Genomic DNA, 21,745 nt, shown 5'->3' on the forward strand with positions numbered 1-21,745 from the left:
GGGTGTAATATTATGGCTTATTTAGTTTGGACTTTCAGGAATGTATTTGTACTAAAGTAGTGAAAATGTATATTTTTTTATTTCGGTTATGGTATATTTGTTTTTTGTTGTAAATACTGTTGAATTCATTTGAACACTCGTGTTGTTTTTGTAGTTAACATTTTACCATACGTTAATGATGTTATTTAAAGAAATATTTTTTTAATGATGACAAATTTTCGACCATAGAATTGCCAATGTGTTCCATTACCTATCACTTAATATTAAAATGCATTTCTATATATACACTTACTTACGTGTCGAATTGGTAGCAAGATCTCTATTGACGTACGAGATAAACAGGTTAAAAAATTCTTACAGCATTACAATTAATTTCACTAATTACTGGTTCACTCCCCTGTGTATTTTACTACAACACTACGTAATTTCACGCAGTTAGTTTGGTCAGTTTTTTATCTAAGTATTGCAGTAAAGAAAAACATAAACTTATTCAATGTAATGCAGTACGTGGATCCCCACTGGCAGTGAACAGGATGAAAACAACAGTAGTTTTTAACCCAAACTTAAAGAGCTAATAAAATGTTTCTGAACATTAAAGTAGGCTGAGAAAAAAGTTATTTTTATACCACTTCCAGATGTAACAAAATAGATTAAATTACGATAATTAGCACCGATTAACCTCATCTGTTTATTAAAATCAAATTATCATTCCAAACAATCTAAACCTTTAGGGTGTAAATGGAAAAATAGTTTATACAACTGATGAAAAAAATGAATCTGTACAAAACACGGAAAATAATTTTCAATAAAACTCGTTTATCTGCAAAATGTACTGGAGAAGTTTAGTGCACAGTTAACCGAGTCGAGAAAAGCTTCATAATAGATAGCCCTTTTAGATCTAATAGAAGTCTAATATTGAAATCAAGGTATGTTATATTATAATGTAGATGTTCAAATACTTTTACTAATAAAATACGAAAAGATAAAAGTTGAAAAACATGTAATACTTGCTCTTTAATATCTTTAACCCCGCCATAGTTCGTAGATAGGTTTTAAGGCTGGCGATATAATCCCATTATTCGATTAGAGAAGCACAAGAACTGGCAGTGAATGTTACTGACTAGCTGCTTTTTTATAAATGTATAAAGGACAGTCAGTGTAAACATTCCTCAAGCAGCTTTGTACGAATATTCGAAAGAAACCAAACCGAACTACTTTTTATTTATTGTTTACACATTTGTATCATAGGATACAGAACAATCATTTAATATCATTCTTTGTAAGATGTATACATTTGTTAGGTTTGTTTTGGAATTTCGCACAAAGCTACTCGAGGGCTATCTGTGCTAGCCGTCCCTAATTTAGCAGTGTAAGACTAGAGGGAAGGCAGCTGGTCATCACTACCCACCGCCATCTCCTGGGCTCCTCTTTTACCAACGAAAAGTGGGATTGATAGTCACATTATAACGCCCCCACGGCTGGGAGGGCAAGCATGTTTAGCGCGACGCGGGCGCGAACCCGCGACCCTCGGAATACGAGTCGCGCGCCTTACGCGCTTGGCCATGCCGGGCCACATTTGTTAGGAGTTCTTTGATATAGATGTATTTATACATAAGAAATACGCTTGCGAAAAGATCGTTAAGTCGGAATAATGGACCGTGGAACAATTTATTGTTAGACTTAGTAGTTATGTGGATGGGGAGGTTGTCACCGTTAATCTCGACCAAGGTTTCCACCAATAGGTTTAATTTACCAAAGCATTTTGTTTTCCTGAACTCTGCCCTGAGAATTCGATACCGCTTGGTTATTCTTGAGTTTAGAAGCGGTTTGATTACATTGTGGACGGAATTTTGAAGCCCTTTCTAGGAGAGTGAAGCAGTAATTATTATGAAATAGATACAGCATGTGTTGTACGTAGTTTTTAGAAGTCGAATATATATTTTTGCGCAATTCTGCTCCTCAGTAGATGATTTGGAGTAAGTATATTGTGTTGTGTGCGCGTGTGTATGTATACGTGGAAGATGTATACATATGAAAGTAGAATTTGTTGTTTGCTAAAGCTCTGTTACTTATTATTTGAAAGACATGTGTTTTTAGTGTGATAAATGTGTATTTTTGAATGTCTGTTGTTCCCAGAGAATGAACAAATATAATGCAGTATACGATATATTGAGGATATATTTTGATCACTAAGAAAAGTAAGACCCTATTTACGTCTGACTGTAATAGTAGTGACTACTGTGAACATCTATGTCAATGTAGTAATATTAGTAACTAAAAAGTATTGTGTAATATTAACTACTATTTGCAGTTTATAATCGTGAAGTAATAAGAGTATTGACAATAAAGTATTTACAGTACGGGTATGTAAGTAGTACGAATACTGGAAGTTACACCAAAATACCTAGGCAATAAAAATCATCGCCGTATAACATTGATGAAAGTTATTATCGAATCCGAAACTAAGAGGTGTATTATGAGATTAAGAAAAAAACCAACAACTATCTATTTCCGATTCATGTCGTTATCCTTTAACTCGCATATATTACTTTTAGCGTATATTTTGTTTTATATTTAATATACCATAATATTCTCTTACAACGTCGTTTACATTAGTATGCAGTACATATTTTATCGAAACGGCACAGACACCAAAACTGTAGGAAACTATCTCCCTAGTGCTTTAACATAGCACCTGCTCCCATTTTAGTGGCGGCTCCATAAAGAGGTGTTACATATAACGATTTGTTAGTGGACTTTATTACAACAAGTTTTGTGTAAGTAGTAGTATTTTTATTTATACAGATCTAATTTTGAATTTTGAAAGTTTAGAACTACCTTCGAATTCGTGGCTAGAACACGAATTAAATCGTAGTTTATCTTAAGTGAAAAATAAAATATCTACTAACAATCGTCAGGTTGGCTGGGATGTGACAGACACAGTTGTAGTCTAGGCGCTAATATTGGTTTACAAAGAAGTTCGTGATGACCAGTCAGTGTAAATACATATTAAAAAACACATTTCCAATAATTCCGAAATTAGTGAATGAAGATACCTTACAACCGTTTGTGGTGTGTGTGTGCGTGCGTAAATAAATAAATATATACACAAAGCAGTGTTGTCCTTTTATGTTTCTTTGATGTCACGTGTTGTATTGATGTCTAGGCCAATTTCGATTAAGTTTGTACTGGTGAGGAATTCAGGTTTTGTTTGTTTCTTTGTTTGAATTTCGCGCAAAGCTACTCGAGGTCTATCTGTGCTAGCCGCCCCTAATTTAGCAGTGTAAGACTAGAGGGAAGGCAGTTAGTTATCACCACCCACCGCCAACTCTTGGGCTACTCTTTTAGCAATGAATAGTGGGATTTACCTTAACAGTATAACGCCCCCACGGTGCGATGGGGATTTGAATCCGTGACCCTCAGAGTGCCTTAACCACCTGGCAATGCTGGACCAGGGAATTCAGGTAGCTTCTCTAAATATCGATGTTAAATGGATTAATCATTGGATGAACAGTTCGAGTCTTGCAATCGTTTCAATTTTACCACCGTACAGTGCAGCAGATATGTTCACAAACAGTGAAGTATTCTGCCTTTTAAGTATATAATACGACAGTGAATTTAAGATATGGATTTACTTCCTTAAGTCGTGATGGTCGTTTTACAGAATGATGGATTATGATATATTTAGGTGTTTGTTTTGCATTTTAATTGTGTATGCAATGTGATAAAGATTTTCATCTGATTTTCACGCACAATAACATATGTTTGGAGAGGTTTGATGGTGTAACAGGTATTAGTATTTTCAATTGCAGATCTTAAAAGTAAATATATGTAAATTTAGAGAATTCACTTGGCCACATTTATGTGAATACATATATACATACATACACACCTGTGTCTCTTTTTTAAAGTTTGTTGAAATGATCCATCAGGAGTTCACGTGATAGTTTTATCATTTATGACTACTGATGTTTAAGTTTTTGTTTATTTGTATATTGTTACGTCACTGAGACTTGTTAAACATATTTTTATTACGTACATTGTCAGGTGAATTTGTATCTGCTGCACTATTAGTGCCAAATCTTAAATAAAGTAATGGAAACAGGCAGCCCACATACCAATTTCTAGTATTACTTTTTAAGCCTGGCATTTATATGAAACAGTAATAAAGAAACCTAACGAAAGAGTTGCCTTGAGTTCGCAATGACACCAGGTAAAGGTAGAGAAGCTATTGGCGTTATTGCATTATCCTCTTCAAACAACGTGTGCATTATCACACTGCTTACATATAACTGAGCCTATATCTATAACCACAGATCTTTGGCATGTGGTACCACCAAGATGCAACAAGTGGAACATTGTCAGAAGTGATTTGTGGCTGAAAGTAACTTGATGAGATGTCTTCCATTTTATCTCTCAAGTTTCGGTTGCTCTCTCTCTGCTACATTAACCAGATAGATGATACAGTAGTGAGTTTTATGTATGCAATGAATCATTACAGACCATAGTTACACACAAAAATTTGATTTTTAATATGTGCACTGAATGACATCTCTTTAATATGTGTATTTTGTATTTGCAACAGTAGTTACTGATTTTTATATTCTGAGTTTACATGAGTAATAAAAATGTGTGATATAGAATTTACCAAAAGGACAAAATTCTACTATCTTAAGCCCATTGTGCTTTGTAAACAAAGTTGGCGTAAAAGGGTAAGTTTTCATAATGTTTTTCTATAACTTAGACAGGTCTTATATAACATCTGGCACACGGACCTTCACGGAATTTAAAGAACATTTAGTTTACAAGCATGAACTATGATATCTAATTAAAATATCGACTTTACAGATATGCTTAAAAATAAATGGCATTCCTCAAATACTACCAAAAAGATTACAAATCAATCCATTTGAAATGTTTTTGACGCATAATCATTTTTTCTTAGTTTTACATTTCAGATGTTTGTGTAGCTTTTATTTTTCATTAATTGGTCAGTTTTGATAGTGGGCCACCTTTTTTTAACTTTATTTGAGTCACAGGTAATAAATAATTTGAAGTATATCGTGAAAATGCTACTTTTATCATATACATTAACAGGTATCATGACAAACGTTTCCATATTCAATCATTTTTACTCCCCAGTTTTCAAACGTAAAATGCTTGAAACCGGGTTTTGATACCCGTGGTAGACAGAGTACAGATAACCCATGTCCATTATGTAGTTTTGTGCTTTATACAAACAAGTCAAGTATTTTAACTAGTTGCATAACCAATTTTGCCGTTCTACTTTATGTCTGAGAGCCACAACTGTGCAGTGTAGATGTTGTAGCGACATTTGAATGGCGGTTTCACATTCTCTAGACACCAACAAGTAGCACGTGAACTGAACCAGATGGTAACAAACCAGTAATAAAGGTCTTTCAGTGAATGCTTTCGTTTTATTCGAAAAGTAACTTTACAGATTATATATATGTAGTTGTTTTTTAATAAAACTGCTTCTCATATTTTGTTCACAATAACGAAATGCCCCCCAGATGTTCTTTTTTTAATGTATTTGTTTTTATACAACTTTCTTTAAGTTTTTGTGCTGTAACTGGCCTTTGAAGCGTGAAAGGTTAAGAACATGAGAAGCTTGATTCCACGAGAGAAAGTAATGTGATACGTGTCGTTAGCTTTGCACCAAAATACAGAACATTTTGAAACACTAAATCTTCTAATTCTAATTCTGTTTCTAATATTTTAGTTCTCTTGAAACGTTTATTAGACTCACTACAAAAAATTGTTTCCAGATACTCCTCATGCAGCTGAGTTATACGGAGATGGCATCAAACATAACCAGTTTTTCTTTTCTTTCAAAACATTCTGTGTAATTTCAACGATTCTGTATAAGCCACATGCATTCTATATTTTATCAAATGGTGGGTTGCTTAGCAACCGCTGTATTTCGTCACTGTAGCAGGTATTGAAATAGTATGCCAGAACGCGGTCTTTATACAGGAGTTTCTATCACCGCGGTGGTTTTTATAGACCCGTTGTCAGGGTAACTGGGAGATTCAGACGTACCATGCCGGGTCCAATGGGATTCTTCTGCTGCAGAAACATGATTACACTTTTGTAAAAGTGCCTAAATAGTTGATAAAAAGATATAATACTAGTAACCCTGTTATCGCTGAAATACATTTTCGTTAGGTTAGAAGTTCCGTAGAAACGGTATATAATTCTTAAGTTAATAATATTTTACAAAGACGATATAACGGGCATGGCTTATAGATATTAATTGCATCTAGCATTCATATATAACTCAGTAACAAACGTTTGCAAACTAGGCTCATTGATACCGAACTTGTTTTTATAGGTGTATGTTTATTCTGATATGATCTACTACAATCTAGTGTTAATGCTACCATGTATATAAATTCCCATAGTTTCCTCAGTTACTTGCTCCAATTATTTCCTACATTTAGTAATTTGATTGTGCTCTCGTTCAACGCTATGCGTACTTATAATTTTCGAAACTAGTCCTAAAACAAAGCAAGCAAATTTCTCTCACGTTTGCTATTACGTTTAAATATAGTTCTCCATTATGTCTCGATAATCTGCATATCGTCACTATCCGAAATCATCCCTAAGGAAGTTAGGCGTCATCAAATGTCAGTTACAACATTCTCATTATCAGCTTTAGACTTTCCAGTCATCTAGCTGTTTTCTCAAGACTCACAATATACAGCTGTCGAGTAGATTTATTTCAAATTCTTCCTGCTCTTCCACGTTCGAGTGGCCTATCCAATAAATTAATCCCGCAAGCTATAATTATGTCAAAAGCCTACCAAAGGATGGCGCTATAGTTATAACTCGTAGCTAAATCCCGAGTGCCAACATTTAAGCTATTCAAAACTTCTGTGACACAGACGTGTCAATTTTTAGCATGGGATCGTTTCGTATATGTATAAGTTCTAAACAGTTCTTTTCTTTTACTCTCAACTGCTTCAACGATACCAAAACCATTCAGATAAAACTTCTTATCAGAAGAAGGAAAAAGAGATAAAAAATATGAATTCTCATTTTAAAGATGGAAGGAGTCACAGGTTTGTAAGATGACGCACTATATAGACATATATAAATGTTATAACTGTCACGACACTGCCAGGAACGGACGTATCTAAGACATCACAAGCAATATCACATAGCGCATAATTATGTGTACGTTGTTACTTAGGCAACCGTCACTGAAAAACTACTGTTGACAGACAATCTATAAATGCGATAATAGTAATTTGGTTTTTTAATTCAGTTTTGACAAGCTGTTTATCATGTTTAAACTGTATTTTTCAGCTATGGAAAGCAGTGACATACGTAATTCGTGCGCTACAGATTTTAAGAATGCTCGTGAGAGAATAATCACTAATACAGCATTAAAGCAAGCCGAATAGAAATCGTTTCATTTTAACTGAGTTTGTACAATATCAAAGGTATTGCTGTGTTTGAGCTATATATACCCTGACAGCTGTTCAGCAATACTGATGTACACTGCTTAGCTACGTAATAATATAACAGAAAAGTTATATAAATAATACATAAAGTTACTTACAATAACATGGCTAAGTGATAAAGTAGGGATAGCTGTGATAGTGCAGTGTATGCCATATAGAAAACATCCGAATACGAGGGGAACCATTAAGTCGATTTGTCAACAACATGAGAGTATGTTGCTATGATATAGAGTACACTGACACGCTTAAAGTTCGTTATAATATTGGCAGTAGGCGCTAGGTGGTAAGAGTATTTATTCTAAAACAAGAACAATTTGTTTTTTGTTTTGGAATTTCGCACAAAGCTACTCGAGGGCTATCTGTGCTAGCCGTCCCTAATTTAGCAGTGTAAGACTAGAGGGAAGGCAGCTAGTCATCACCACCCACCGCCAACTCTTGGGCTACTCTTTTACTACCGAAAAGTGGGATTGACCGTCACATTATAACGCCCCCACGGCTGGGAGGGCGAGCATGTTTGGCGCGACTCGGGCGCGAACCCGCGACCCTCAGATTACGAAGCGCACGCCTTAACGCGCTAGGCCAAAACAAAAACATATCCTTATGAAATCCGATAGTCTCAAATATAAACCTTTGATTTTAATGTATTTTGTGTTCAATCCCCCCCCTTCTTTGCATGTACGTTTATTTGTCAAATAATTAAACAAAAAACAATAACAAAAATAACAGCAAATCTAGTTATGTTATTAGCTTTATGCCCCAGAAGCAAGATATCGATATCAAATGCCAACGTTACCCGTTTTATTGCAATATATAATATAGAGTAGGAAAACGTAATACGAGATACGGGTTAATCGTAATAACTGAAAACTTAGTTTTAGGTTTAAAATAATATAAACTAAAAGAACGTTTTGTGCCAATTAAATAAAGTGTTAAATTATACAGTAACGTAGTTGACATGTGTTTTAAATATGAAATATACTGTTAGTTTTTGGGTTAAAGATCGACATATTTTACAGGTATATAAAGTACGACTAATATAATAAAATATGGTAAGAAAAGTATTTCATTATCAGTTTGGGATTTGCCAGATAAGAAAAATAAGAACTTCATGCATAACATGATTGATCTAGTAAACTGTAAAAAAATAGAATATTATAATAGAAAATGTTAACATACAGCCTTGTATAGTTAGTAAAAGTAGGCAGAAATGTAATAAGAAACGACATTAATATACAACAGTGAGGGTGTAGTAAGTTGTAGGGCCCGATATGGCCAGTTATAATATACATGATTTAGGGCTAAAAGAGTTGCCATTTATTTAGTGGCAGAATTCTCAATGTTTATAACAATAATCTAATTACAAAATTATTTGTACGGTGAATTATTTACAAAAGTGTTTTTAGAAATTTTGGGACTTTTCAATGAAGAGGTACTTACAAAGTGAAATATTATTAAAGATAGTAATATGTTTAATTCTACTTTATCTGTAATTAGACTTTATAAATCTATAGCGTACTGAACTTATTTCCATAGTGTTTGACATTCTCTAATGAACACTTTAATAAACTAATGCTTTAATTTCATCAATAAATGAAAATTTTCACAGTTCTCTTTTTTTTTATATTGGATAATCTGTGAATGTTGTAATTTTTCCTCTAAGATGAAACAGTTGTTATATAAAGAATACATTATATCCTGGATTTATTTCTGTGTTTTTCAATTGCGAAAAGCAACAAAGCACCCTGTCGCCATTTCTTCAGAGAGCATCGTGGTGTTTGTTGTCATGTACTTGATGGCATATCTGTATAAAAAAACTCTGACATCTGGAAATAACATTACGTATATGTTTTATTTTTAAAACATTAACACTTTTATAGTGCTTCTCTATAATTTACACCTATATGTGTAGTATACCAGTCTGCTTTGCAACATCGGTACACACCTATACGCACGAGTTCAGATCTCTAATTAGAATATTGTATTTGTTTCGTTTTGAAAACACTGACACATATAACATATTTGTCTAAAGAATGTTATGGCATTTTTTTTTCATTTTAGAAACATTAACACGTGCGTAATTCCCATCTTTTCCCACGTTTTTATGCATTCTGCGACTTCAACTTATACTTATAGAGGATATCGCTCGTGCCGGATGTGAAAGCTGAGCTTATGTTTAGATATGTTAAATAAGTAGTGAAAAACGTATTTAGCAGGCAGTATTACTCTTCGCATGATGTATACTAGGTTATGTCTACGTCCTTCAACGTGCGGAATTACACCCGATCTGTATTATAACTAGCAACATTCAAACTCACGTCTAAGTCGCTTACTGCAAGCTTGATTATGTAGGAGGAAGACACTTCAGTGTAAAAGACGAAGATAAAATATATTATTTAGTAATAGGCCGCATATAGTTGATACGCATCTTCCTGAGTTTGATATTTGTACTAGTTAAGTACATTAAAATAGTGTTATTCACATCATGTGATCATATTCTCTATGATGTGTTCTTTAAATACTATTTTGTCATCAGTTATTATTACAAAAGAGCTACAAGTTTCATAGAAACTAAGACTGGTATATTCTGCAATGTTTCTTGAAGTTTTTTCGTCTCTTTGCTTTCTTCCTGCTTTGTTGTTTGAGTTGTTGATAAAGCCGCAATGAATTAGTTACAATTAACAGAAGCCAACAATCGTGGGCGATTGCAACATGTCCCAACATAGCTAATTTTAATACCATAAACTAGGTGGCTGGTTAAGGCACTCGACCAGTAATCTGAGAATCACGGGTTCGAATCCCCGTCACTCCAAACATGCTCACACTTTCAGCCGTGGCGGTATTATAATGTGTCGGTCAATCCCACTATTCGTTAGTAAAATAGTAGTCCAAGAGTTGGCGGTGGGTGATGATGACTAGCTGCCTTCCCTCTGGCCTTGCACTGCTAAATTAGGCACGGCTAGCGCAGATAGCCAGCCCTCTTGTAGGTTTGCGCGAAGTTCAAAACAAACCAAACCAAATAAAGAAGGAACAACAGAAAAACAGTATATTGCTCTAAAGAGATATAAATATTTCATTAATAACTTGTAACAAATAAAATTTTCATGTGCAGAGGGAGTACATATTTTACAAAAAAGAAAAAAAACAAGAACAGTCCTTATGACAAAAATGTTAACATTTGTGAAGCGTTAACACGTACCTTTGTGTTTAACTAGTATTTCTTGTAACTGCATTACTTGAATTTTGTGAAAAACTTTTTTATTCCTTATTATATTTTGATGATATGTAACTAAAGATATGTTTAATAGAGTTCACAAAGATCCTGTCTTATTCGTTGAAAGAAACTTAAACAGTATTTTAAAAGTATCAGTTGGCGTATGGTAATACAGAAAAAACAACGAAAACTAGTTATGAGCAAAATAAAATCACTTGGGTAGATGATGTTATCGGTTGTATTCTATTGGTGTCTGTTCTGTTGCTGATGAAGTAATCCATCGTGAGAAAACCAGCAGGCAGACTTACGGGCGCAGTCGTAGGAAACTACCTGGAGTATACCGCATTCAGGCTCCAGCTAATGGCTACATAATCCAATTTCTTTTCTTCCTTTCCACTGCCGTCGTCCTTGCCGCTAAAAATGCATGCTTTCTGTTTGGTCCGTTACCAAGGCAACACTGTATAATTTTTAAAGCTGCAGCCCTTCTTAAGTAAATTGCATATATTAGTTCTTCAGTCATGTGCGATATGTTTCGCTATCGAATCAAATTAATGTCTGTATGTTAACAGTTAGTATTTAAGTACGTGTAAATTTTCTGCTGTTTAATAATAGAAAATTACGTGTTATAAATCTCGTTTTAAAGCTTGTTAAGAAAAAACTTGTTTCTAGATATGTTTTCCTACCAAATATTCTATCACTTTGGTTGTAATGTTGAAAGAAATCGAGACAGGTATTCTGATGGACAGTTTCATCTCTGTGTCCAGTTCCACGTCATATCATTAAATTAAACCTTACGAACTAGTAAGGAAGAGACGGACATGAAAGCAAGAGGATTGCTCCCAGACAAGGCAGTCATAGTGTGTTTCCTCCTTTCAAACTTATCTCCCTGTACTTTGTGGTCACTGCTACATTCCACTACTTAGATTAATGAAAACTTTCCGAAACCTAGCTGTTCTTGATAAGCTTGATTGGATAATTGGCTGCAATGAAACGGAAGTTGATGAAAATCTCCTGTCGTATAGTGTGTATATGATGTTGTTGTTACGTGCTGGAACAACCTTACCATTGTGACAATAGACTTTGGTTCATTATTTGTTTTTATTCGTTCACATACAAAGTTGTGCACGTTTTAAGAAGGACAGTGAACAGACGTGAGCACATTACCGAATTTGACTGTGCTTCCACCTGGTGGCTCAGTAGTGAGTCTTAGGATGTATAACGTTAAAATTCTGGTTTTTATATTCGTGATGGGCAGAACACTTACAAGTCAACGTATACCTTTGTGCTTAAACACAAACAAACCGACTGTGGTTCATATGCCAATTTTGCACTTAGTTAAAGCATGATAAATTTCGAGGGTTCTTCTAAGTTATTTACAATCATAATTAAAGGTTTAATTCTTGTAGCAATTCACTGTAAATGCGCATTCTTTTTTTTTGTTTATTTGAAATCACTCCATAGCTTGTATATAGCTAAGAACTTGAAACCGTTTCGCATATTTGAATGTTAATAACACTATGTATTGGCCTAGTCGACACTACTTTTAACGCCAAAGTTTCTTTTTGAAACAAATTACACAAACTGCAAACTTCAAAGTGTACTTCTAATGAACCGGTTAACGAATGTACCCTTATCTATGACGTGTCACCCCTTATGGCCTTTTATGACTCATTTTTAACAGTAAACCTGCACTAATCAAGACATAAAAACTTCAATACAGCCACCCTGCCTTTTTAACAGTAATATCAACTTATTTAAATGGCGGTATTCTGCAAACCAATAAACATGCCAGCGAAGATCCTATGCTTCAGCGTTACCGATTGATTTAAAGGTAATTAGACTCTGTAGGAAGGTTAATGAGGACCATTATTTGCCTTTCCCATAAACGTTCCGGGCTTCTGAGTTCCTTTGCGTTGGTAAAGCTCAAAATGCTAATACTCTTAATGCATCAAGCACCTGTGCCCATTATTAAATGAGAGACGGGGCAAAACGAAGCTGACATAAGATACTCAAGTGAGTTTACATGTAACCATTCCTTTCTATTTATATGATATGCTTAGTTTTACACATCGTCGTGCTAAATTTTGTTTTTGTATGATAGTACTGCTACTACCACAATATTATCAGAATACCACCCACTTGTTAATTAATGCTTTCGTGTGTTTGTGTTCATTTCATTCATGATAAACAACATAGGAATGAAATACTGTTAAATATTCCTATTGAGTACATTTCGTTACGATTTGTGAAAGTTTGTGTTTTTCAGTATAATTATAATAACATGATTAACCATTTCTCAACTACTGTTTCATATGAACGTGCAAGAAGACATAAGATGGAATTTTTGCTACTATGTGTCATTGCCTGAAATATTTGAAAATAATAATAATCAAACATGAATTGCATTCTTTATAGAAATCAATCAAAAGCATACTTCCACGCTTGAAATATATAGACATTGGATGACAAACTGGTATGGTAATTAATTATATTTCGTCTCGTCTAGATTTATTATTAAAGACACTTTGTTTTTTTGCTATAGAATATACAGTATTATTTATTTCTCTTATATAACCACAAATTATCGTGCAATTAATATGATAACAAAAGAAGAATTATTACACAGGCATACGAATTTAAAATTCATAAAAGTAATTTGAGTTTTGTAAATAGATATTCCGTAATTCAGTTATGCAGATTTCGAAAATAATATTCGTTCTTTTTGATATCATATAATGATTTTTTACAAATCGAGAAGAATAAAACTCTCACTCAGATCAATTTATTATTTTGTGTGTCACAGTGAACGTTTTTCAATGTTATGTTTGGGTTCTAGGACAATCGATAAAACTCTCACGTCGCAGTTGGTCTAGAGAAATCTACAGCCAGGGATTGTCAACATTTTAAGCATAACAAAATGTGGTCTGATTTCAATGAAAATGATTCACTTACGTAAAAGTACATATGACGTTTTATGAAAAGCTGTGTGTGATTGGAAAAAATATATACCATTTTTGGATTCAGAGTATAGGAGTTACTGTAGAACATGTAAAAATTTCAAGACAGTTAAACCATCACAGGCCTGTGTTATTAATAACGGAAATAAAGTGAAGTGAGATCACTGTAATCACGAACCTGAAAAAGCACGTGAAGCTGAGTGTTGTTGCCATACACTAAGTACTGTTTTAGTATCTTGCAGCGTGATATGAGTTAATGGTTGGGGTGCTGGACTCGGAACCTGTGTGTTACAGATTCGAATCCCACCGCTAAACATGCTCGCCTCTTTTCAACCGAGGAAGCTTTATAATGTAACAATAAATCTCACTTTTCGTTACTAAAAAGTATTCCAAAGGTTGGCGATGGGTGGTGTGAATTAACTGCTTTCCCTTTAATATAAATTAGGGACGGCTAGCGGAGATAGTCCTCGCGCAGCTTTGCGCATAACTAAATAAACAAACTTGTACCTAACTAGATATGAGCACTTTTTTATATCTGTTTTGATTGTTAAGGATACTTGTGCATTTTTACAACTTAGATTATAATAATTGTGGTCTTGTTACATCGTGTTTGATGTAGTCATGTTTAACTGTTTCAAATTACTAATATTTTACTTTTGTCTTTTACTCTCTTCTAGAAGTCCCAATTTGGGAAAAATACATGACAATCGAGTTTCTTTAACTTGGTAAAGAATGCCGAAAAATTGAATTACTTTAATATTGGAGATCTTAAAAAAATCTAATATTGTGCTCAAGTATATTTTCTTCAATAAACTCCGCTTTTTGCTGATATGAGTCGTCGAACTTGTGTGTTTCTAAGTATCCATTACCGATCTCAACTGTGTGGTCGAATAACTGAAGTTGGACAAAAGTCTGTATTGCTAGTGTTTTTGCGTGCGTGTTCTTTATTATGGGGGGTATCAATATTGGAAGAACATTGCTTTGTCACATGATCGAAACTGATGTACCAACTAACTCTTTTTCTTTTTTCTTATTGAGTGACTAAGGTCGATTTGCATTCTACCACAGTCAGGTAATGACGACAGTTCACGAAAAATTCGGATTTTTTTTTTTTTTTTTATCTTACTGGTAGCGTGTAGCTAGCTAGGCAACCATCATGAGTAATCCGTTTTCTGAAGTCAAGTGATATCTACACCCTAATTGTATGGACTTCTATTTGTTACAGGAGGTAGAAGAGGGGGGGAGGAAGAATAGGCTTATGGTACTTATAAACTCTCTCGTATGTTCCTGTCTTCCAGCAACACGTAATTGGATGAGTTGTGGAGATGTCCTGGACAGTAACTAAGCAGATTTGTCGCTCTGCATAGGTTACTGTTTCATTTGTAAAATTTCTGTAATACTCACCCACCCTGGCGCTGCTTGTTACAGTTAGTGAAAGGTGAATCATAAGGTAGTTGATACATGGGAGAAAATTAGGATACTGATAAATAATTAGGTTTTAAGCCTTGACGTTAATTCTTCAGTTGGTTCTCCCACCCCTAGTTTTAATTTAGCTCTCAGGATAAAACCACTTTTAGTGTACGTTGGTAGTATTGTGTCTGTGTGAGTTGAAATATTTGATAATTTTTCAAATACTTCTTGAAAAAACACACATTGTTTGTGTTAAATTACGATTGATGTAGTTATGTACTAATTAGCAAATGGTGTATTTAGACAAATATTATCGTTTTAGAAAGCCTGTTTCATGATTGTAGAAGTTTGTACGCTGTTCGATAGGAAGCTATAAAAATATGAAAATAGAACTCGTAAAGCTTGGAATCTATATTAATTGTTGGTGGTTAAATACTGAGAAATAGAATGACACTTATGAATGGTATATTTGTTTGTCTTTGTCGAAAAGTTTATGACTGTTAAACTTGGTATTGTGTTGTACGCAACGTTTTGTGATAGTGAATTGTTAAGATTGTTTTCTGCGTGATAAAACGAATACAGCAAGGATTTGAACTAGTGGTTATTAGTTTTCTGGTCTGTGATACTAAAGAATAGATTGGTAATTTTATAAGATTGTTAGAAATGGTACAAAACGTGCCTGAGTTTTTCTTATGAGGTGGAACATGCATACATGTAAGATCATCGAATCATAGTTGAATCATTGCAAGTGTGGAACTGGTTAAAGAGCCACTGTGAACAAGATTTCTTTGTGACATGGCCATTTACTATAAAAGGAATACAATATAATAGCATAATATGTCAATTTAGTTTCGATCGAGCTTGTGGAAAGCAGTTTTATTTGTTGTTGTTCATCAGAAATGTATATGTAATTTAAAAACTTTCAAAATTTTGATTTATTATCGACCTTACTCTGATAAAGTTTCTGTTGTTTTAATTTTAGAGGTCCAACTGAAAGTCATCAATCATGAGGAAACGGGAAAGGCGATGGATAGGGAGCTTCCCATCTATGTATTGGTTATTACTTTTGATTCTAATGACATCAGCTGAACAAGTAAATCTAGTGAACACTAGTTACCCTATCTTTGACCGTCAGGGTTTTTTAGGTGAGACATTTGAACACCTGATAGTAAACAAATTCACAGGGCTTGTATACGTTGGCGGAGTCAACAGAATATATCAATTAACCCCCAAACTGACTTTAAAGAGCATGGTTATCATGGGGCCTAAAGAAGACAGTCCATATTGCCCAGTGACTCGAGTGTGTTCTGAAGTTGACAAGAAACCCACGGATTACCATAACAAAGTCCTTGTTATTGACTATGAACAAAGTAGATTAATAGCTTGTGGAAGTCTTTTTCAAGGCGTGTGCACCGTCCACGACTTGGAAGACGTATCTACTTACGATACTCCAGCCAACGAGTCTGTGGTGGCTAATAACGCTACAGCGTCCACAGTGGCCTTTATAGCTAAAGGTCCGACCGATACCTTTCGTAGAATGACCAATGTTCTTTACGTCGGTGTGACTTTCACTGGAAATGGACCTTACCGGTCAGATGTGCCAATGGTTAGCAGTCGTAGTTTAGATCCCGAAAGTATGTTTACCATAGCTGAGTCGAAGGTGACTACTGGAACTAAAGTGTCGGTAAATAGTCTCGCGCGGGCCATCTATCCAATCACATATGTGTATGGGTTTGAGAATAAGGGTTTCTCGTACTTCGTGACTGTTCAGAAGAAAAATACTGACAGACCTCTTCCGTTTCTGTCTAAGCTTGTTCGAATCTGCCAGAACGACCCACACTATTATTCTTACACCGAGATTCCACTGGTCTGTCGATCTAACGATGGAACAGACTATAATCTGGCTCAAGCTGCTTTTGTGGGTCGACCGGGCTCCGACCTAGCTGTATCATTAGGAATCACCGCTCAAGATAAAGTGCTTTTTGCAGTTTTTGCGAAGTCCAAAGATGAAGCCGACATTTATAACAAACCTTCAATGAACTCGGCTCTCTGCGTATACGCTCTGTCCGCTGTTCACCGCAAGTTTATACAGAATATTCAGAATTGTTTCAACGGTGTTGGAGACAGAGGGCTAGACTTCATCAACCCCAGTCAACCTTGTCAGCTGACAGTAAGTAGTTAATATTTGTACTTTTACACGGTTGATGTTCATTTGAACTGCAAACTGAGATTTGATTCGCATATCAGCTTTGTGTCAGATTTTAAATGTTTATTTGCTCTAACGCCTAATATGAAGAGGTACCAAGTGTGTAAACAAGAGATTTAATTTCAACTAAATTTTAGGGAGTCTCCTATTGACTAATTGGTGTAAGTTAACATCTATTTTAGGTAAATATTTATTACTGTTCATGGAATTTATCATTCAAGTTGTTTTTATTTTAATTAGTAGGTGATTAAGTTTAATTTTAGGTATATGTATTCATTATTTTCGTGTAAAAAATTCCAGATCCTATTTTGAAAACATTGCAAGAATTCTTTTGTTAAGACAAAAACTCTACAAAACATTCTGTGCTCTGCCCATCAAATGTATCGAAACCTGATTTGTGTGTGTGTGTGTGTTAAAAGCTTCCACACTTGCGCTGAGTCACCGGGAAACTGGTTTAGTAAGCATTTTTTAGTCCAAATTAGCCCACCTATCATAGTATGCTTAGCTTTCCATTCGAACATTATTTATAAACTCTATACATCCATTGGACATTCCAATTTTGTAAAATAATCTAGATTCAAGAGTAATAGTAAAATATAGCGGAGGCGTCTGAATTGGGGGTAATGTAACTTCTCCCCATTTTTGCATCTCTTACTTGCATAGCAACAGTTTGTTTGTATGGAATCGAGACCAAAGCTACACAATGGACTATGTGCTATGTCCCAGTTTCTAGCAATGTGTTTGTTTTATTTTGAATTTCGCGCAAAGCTACACGAGGGCTATCTGCGCTAACCGTCCCTAATTTAGCAGTGTATGGCTAGAGGGAGGGCAGCTACTCATTACCACCCACAGCCATCGTTTGGGCTACTCTTTTACCAACGAATAGTGACATTGACCGTAACATTATAACGTCTCCACGGCTGAAAGGACGAGCATGTTTGGTGTGACGAGGATTCGAACCCGCGACCCTGGGATTACGAGTCGAGTGCCATGACCATCTGGTCATGCCGGGCCCAAGCAATGTGAGTGAGTCCCCAGACGTATTTCTGTGTCACAAGGGGTCGTATAGCAATTATAAATTATTATTATATTAATATTCTAGGGCAGGACGCGTGTCTAGCCATGCACCCTAACTTTGAAACTCCTCCCTACCTCCGTTACATCAAACACGCTCGCCCTTTCAGCCGTAGTGACGTTATTATGTGATGGTCAATCACAGTATTCGTTGGTAAAAGAGTAGCTTAAGACTTGACCAAGGTGGGTGGTGATGACTAGCTGCCTTCCCTCTTGTCCTATACTGCTAAATTAGGGACGGCTAGCGCAGATTGCCCTCGTGTAGCTTTGCGCGAAATTCAAAACAAAACAAACAAACCTTCCTATCCCATTGTACAGCTTTAAAATACAATTCTTTTAATTTTAATTCTGTAATAATTGCCTTCAGTGCCATCTATACAACACATGAGCATGAGCTTTATAAGTAGTAGTTATTAACGTGTCTGTATAGAAATATTCACAAACCCAAATGACGTTTTGTTTCTTCAAGCTCTTAGTTACAGCTGAAACCTATATCAGATTGAGTTTGCATAATGATTTATCAGGACATGCATGATTTGTATTTATTTTGTGGTTCGAAATTAATGAAACTTTTGTGTTCTGGAGAATTCTTCAAAACTATAAAACTTCAAGTTGTTCTTTACATTTTTCTTCTTTTTTCTACAGAAGTTGTACTAATTAATCATTAGGGGGACTTGTACTTGAGATGTCTTGTACATTATGGAATATATACATAATGCCAGATGTATTTTCAACGTCTGTCAGTTTGAAACGCTGTAAACAAAGTCAACTGTCAATTGTATGCCTCAGGTTTTTCACTCTCTCTCTTTTCCTTTCACAATGGTGTACAAATACTTACGATTTCTCCTTTTTTTCTTAACAGTTAACCGTAACAAGATCTTGTACGTTTTTGCATATAGTTACCGTTTTACGTTTTATAAACGACTTTAAAACCTTATGCTTTTTTTTTCTCCTGGTCGATTATTTGATTTCCGTTAACAATATTTGATAAATCTGAAGAAAGCGTGTTGAATGACGGTCATCACTAGGTGACTCACCTAACGTGTTCTCGTGTACTACTGTATTGCCGATAGCCTGTATACGTTGACAGTTTTCATATGAGTTCTGCTCTAAAGGTGAGGGTCACATTGTATGTTGTGTTTACCTTGTTCATTTATTATTGATTGGTAGAGTCAAGGGTATATTGCCCCTGCACTTACAGACTTCAGCCGTACGTGATGGTTGACTGTGGGCATCATTAATTTTAGTTATGTGCCAGTTCATCTTTGATCGTTTCTGGCAAGGTTTTATTTCTTATTGTGTGTGTATGTCTAGACAGGAGAGTTTGTAAAAGTCTACCATATTTGTGTATCTTACACAGGGTGTTTTTATAGACCACTACATTTTACCGACTAATAGTGGAGTAACTATTAGAAGAAAAATAGTGTATGCACATATATTTCACTTGTGACAAATTACCCTAGGAAACGCGACCAACCATCGTTTACAAAGCCTTATGGCTATTTCGCGGCTGTATGTCGTCTTTTAAATTTATTATCTTTGCCTTCACGTTGGCTTTCGTAAGTAAGCATATTCAGTTATAGTTTCATTTAACGTCATACTAAATTTTTATTAACTGATAAGTCGTGAAGTTTTTTAAATTTCTTATCTTTGAGCTATAAGGTGTAGCTAAAAGGCATATTTTAATGTTTTACAGCCATTGCAAGTCCTGTTGTTTATTAATAAAAGCAACCATATTTATGCGATCCAAAATAATTTGACATTTCTGGTCTCTTTAAATAACGAAGAAACAGAAAGGCGTTCAATATGCAAAAGCAAAATTTTTGCTTTTGTATATTCCTGCCCTTCTGTTTCTTCGTTGAATAAAAGAAGTGTTCTGTATATGGGATAAGAAGTAAATTCTAATTAATAATGCGACCCTTGTCTGTTTAATCTAATAAATGTGACATTCTTCCAACGTTCCCCAGTGGCTCAGCGCTAATTTTGAACTTAAAATGATAAAAATCAGGTTTTGATACTTGCGGGTGGCACAGCTGTGTAACATTGTTCTCGACATCAAATATACATCATCATCTGCCACTCGATTCCTTTAAGGAACATAGGGCCGCAATCACTGCGGTTTCTGTAACAGGTTTTTAAGTGAGAAGGTTGTTAGCACACTGCACCTAGCCGTCCCTAATTTAGTAGTGTAAGATCAAACATACACTGCTCCTAAATCTGGTAACTCGTAAGTCAAAGCTGCATAGGTATCGTATTGTTTGCAAATAGGGTAACCGAAGTTTTTTAGAAATGTTATGTTAGCTGACCTTATAACAAGAACTTCAAAATCATGCAAGTTCAATCATTTTATTTATTGATTTGAATGAAGTTATGGTATTTAAAAAAAATAAAACTTTAAGTTCATTTTTGTAAGAAAAATATCTTATAATTTTAACTTTCATAAAACAAATGAACTAACAAATGCTTTACTAATAAAAGGCAGGATGTGACCTAGCGGTTAGCTTACCGTAATTTGAACCTGATGGCCCAGTGTTCGTGTCTCGTTGCTGAGGAATGACGCTACGTACTTTAGGCGTGTGAATGCGTTATAAGAGTAACAATCAAATCACACTATTTGATTACAGTATCCAAAGAGTTTGGGGTAGCTGCTGTTAATTAACTGCTTTCCATCCAGCTTAAAAATACGGATAATCAGCACAGATAACACATGTGTTTTGAGAAAGAGTGTGTAATAATGTATAAAGCTTTCGAAATGATTGAAGTACAGCCACAGCTATCTGACCGAAGTCTTATGTTTTCTTTTGCGTCATTGATTTACTCACAGTGAAATTAATAAATCCTTTTAAAGCATACAGATAGGCATGTGATGTAGTTCTTACATGGAATTATGGGTATCTTTTCTGTTTGTGTAAGTGATTCAGTTTGTATAGTTAGCTGCTTCAAGTGTCGACAGTACCATGGTTGTCTCCATGTCACGAACATGTGGCGTTATTTCACAAAAGTATGAACATGCTGGCTCAAAGACATATCGTTTTTTGCTAAAGGAAAAGGTTATGTCTTTATTCTCCATCTCTATGACACGTGCGAGACCACGATGTTATTAGAGAAAGAACTAAGTAACCCTAGAATCGATGACCACACAAAACTATATCGTGTAGAAACAGTGAACAAAGTCCATCAGAAGACAGTGCAAGTCGGCGTACACTACTTCTCGCTTGTGTTTATTACAACTCAATCAGATCGAACCTAGGTGGCATCATACGAGGTAACCTTTCTTAAAACGATTTTGACGACCACGCTAGGGCATGATGGTCTTAAACAACGCAACCAGGATATCCTGCTGGGCATCGTTTACAGTCGATCAGTGTTTTCAAAACGTTTTCAGCTCGTGGCATAC

General features: G+C 35.1%; 1 pseudogene across 1 annotated transcript in view; it reads left to right on the forward strand.

The window, feature by feature from the left end:
• LOC143238415 (plexin-A2-like) overlaps positions 1–21,745 on the forward strand; it is a 168,501-nt pseudogene that overhangs the window by 65,064 nt on the left and 81,692 nt on the right. Inside the window, exon 2 of the transcript XR_013020563.1 lies at positions 16,051–17,238. The product of XR_013020563.1 is annotated as a plexin-A2-like (transcript). The remainder of the gene's footprint in view (positions 1–16,050; positions 17,239–21,745) is intronic.

This window comes from Tachypleus tridentatus, chromosome 13, assembly GCF_004210375.1.
Source record: "Tachypleus tridentatus isolate NWPU-2018 chromosome 13, ASM421037v1, whole genome shotgun sequence".
In the NCBI taxonomy this organism is placed as follows: Eukaryota; Metazoa; Arthropoda; class Merostomata; order Xiphosura; family Limulidae; genus Tachypleus; species Tachypleus tridentatus.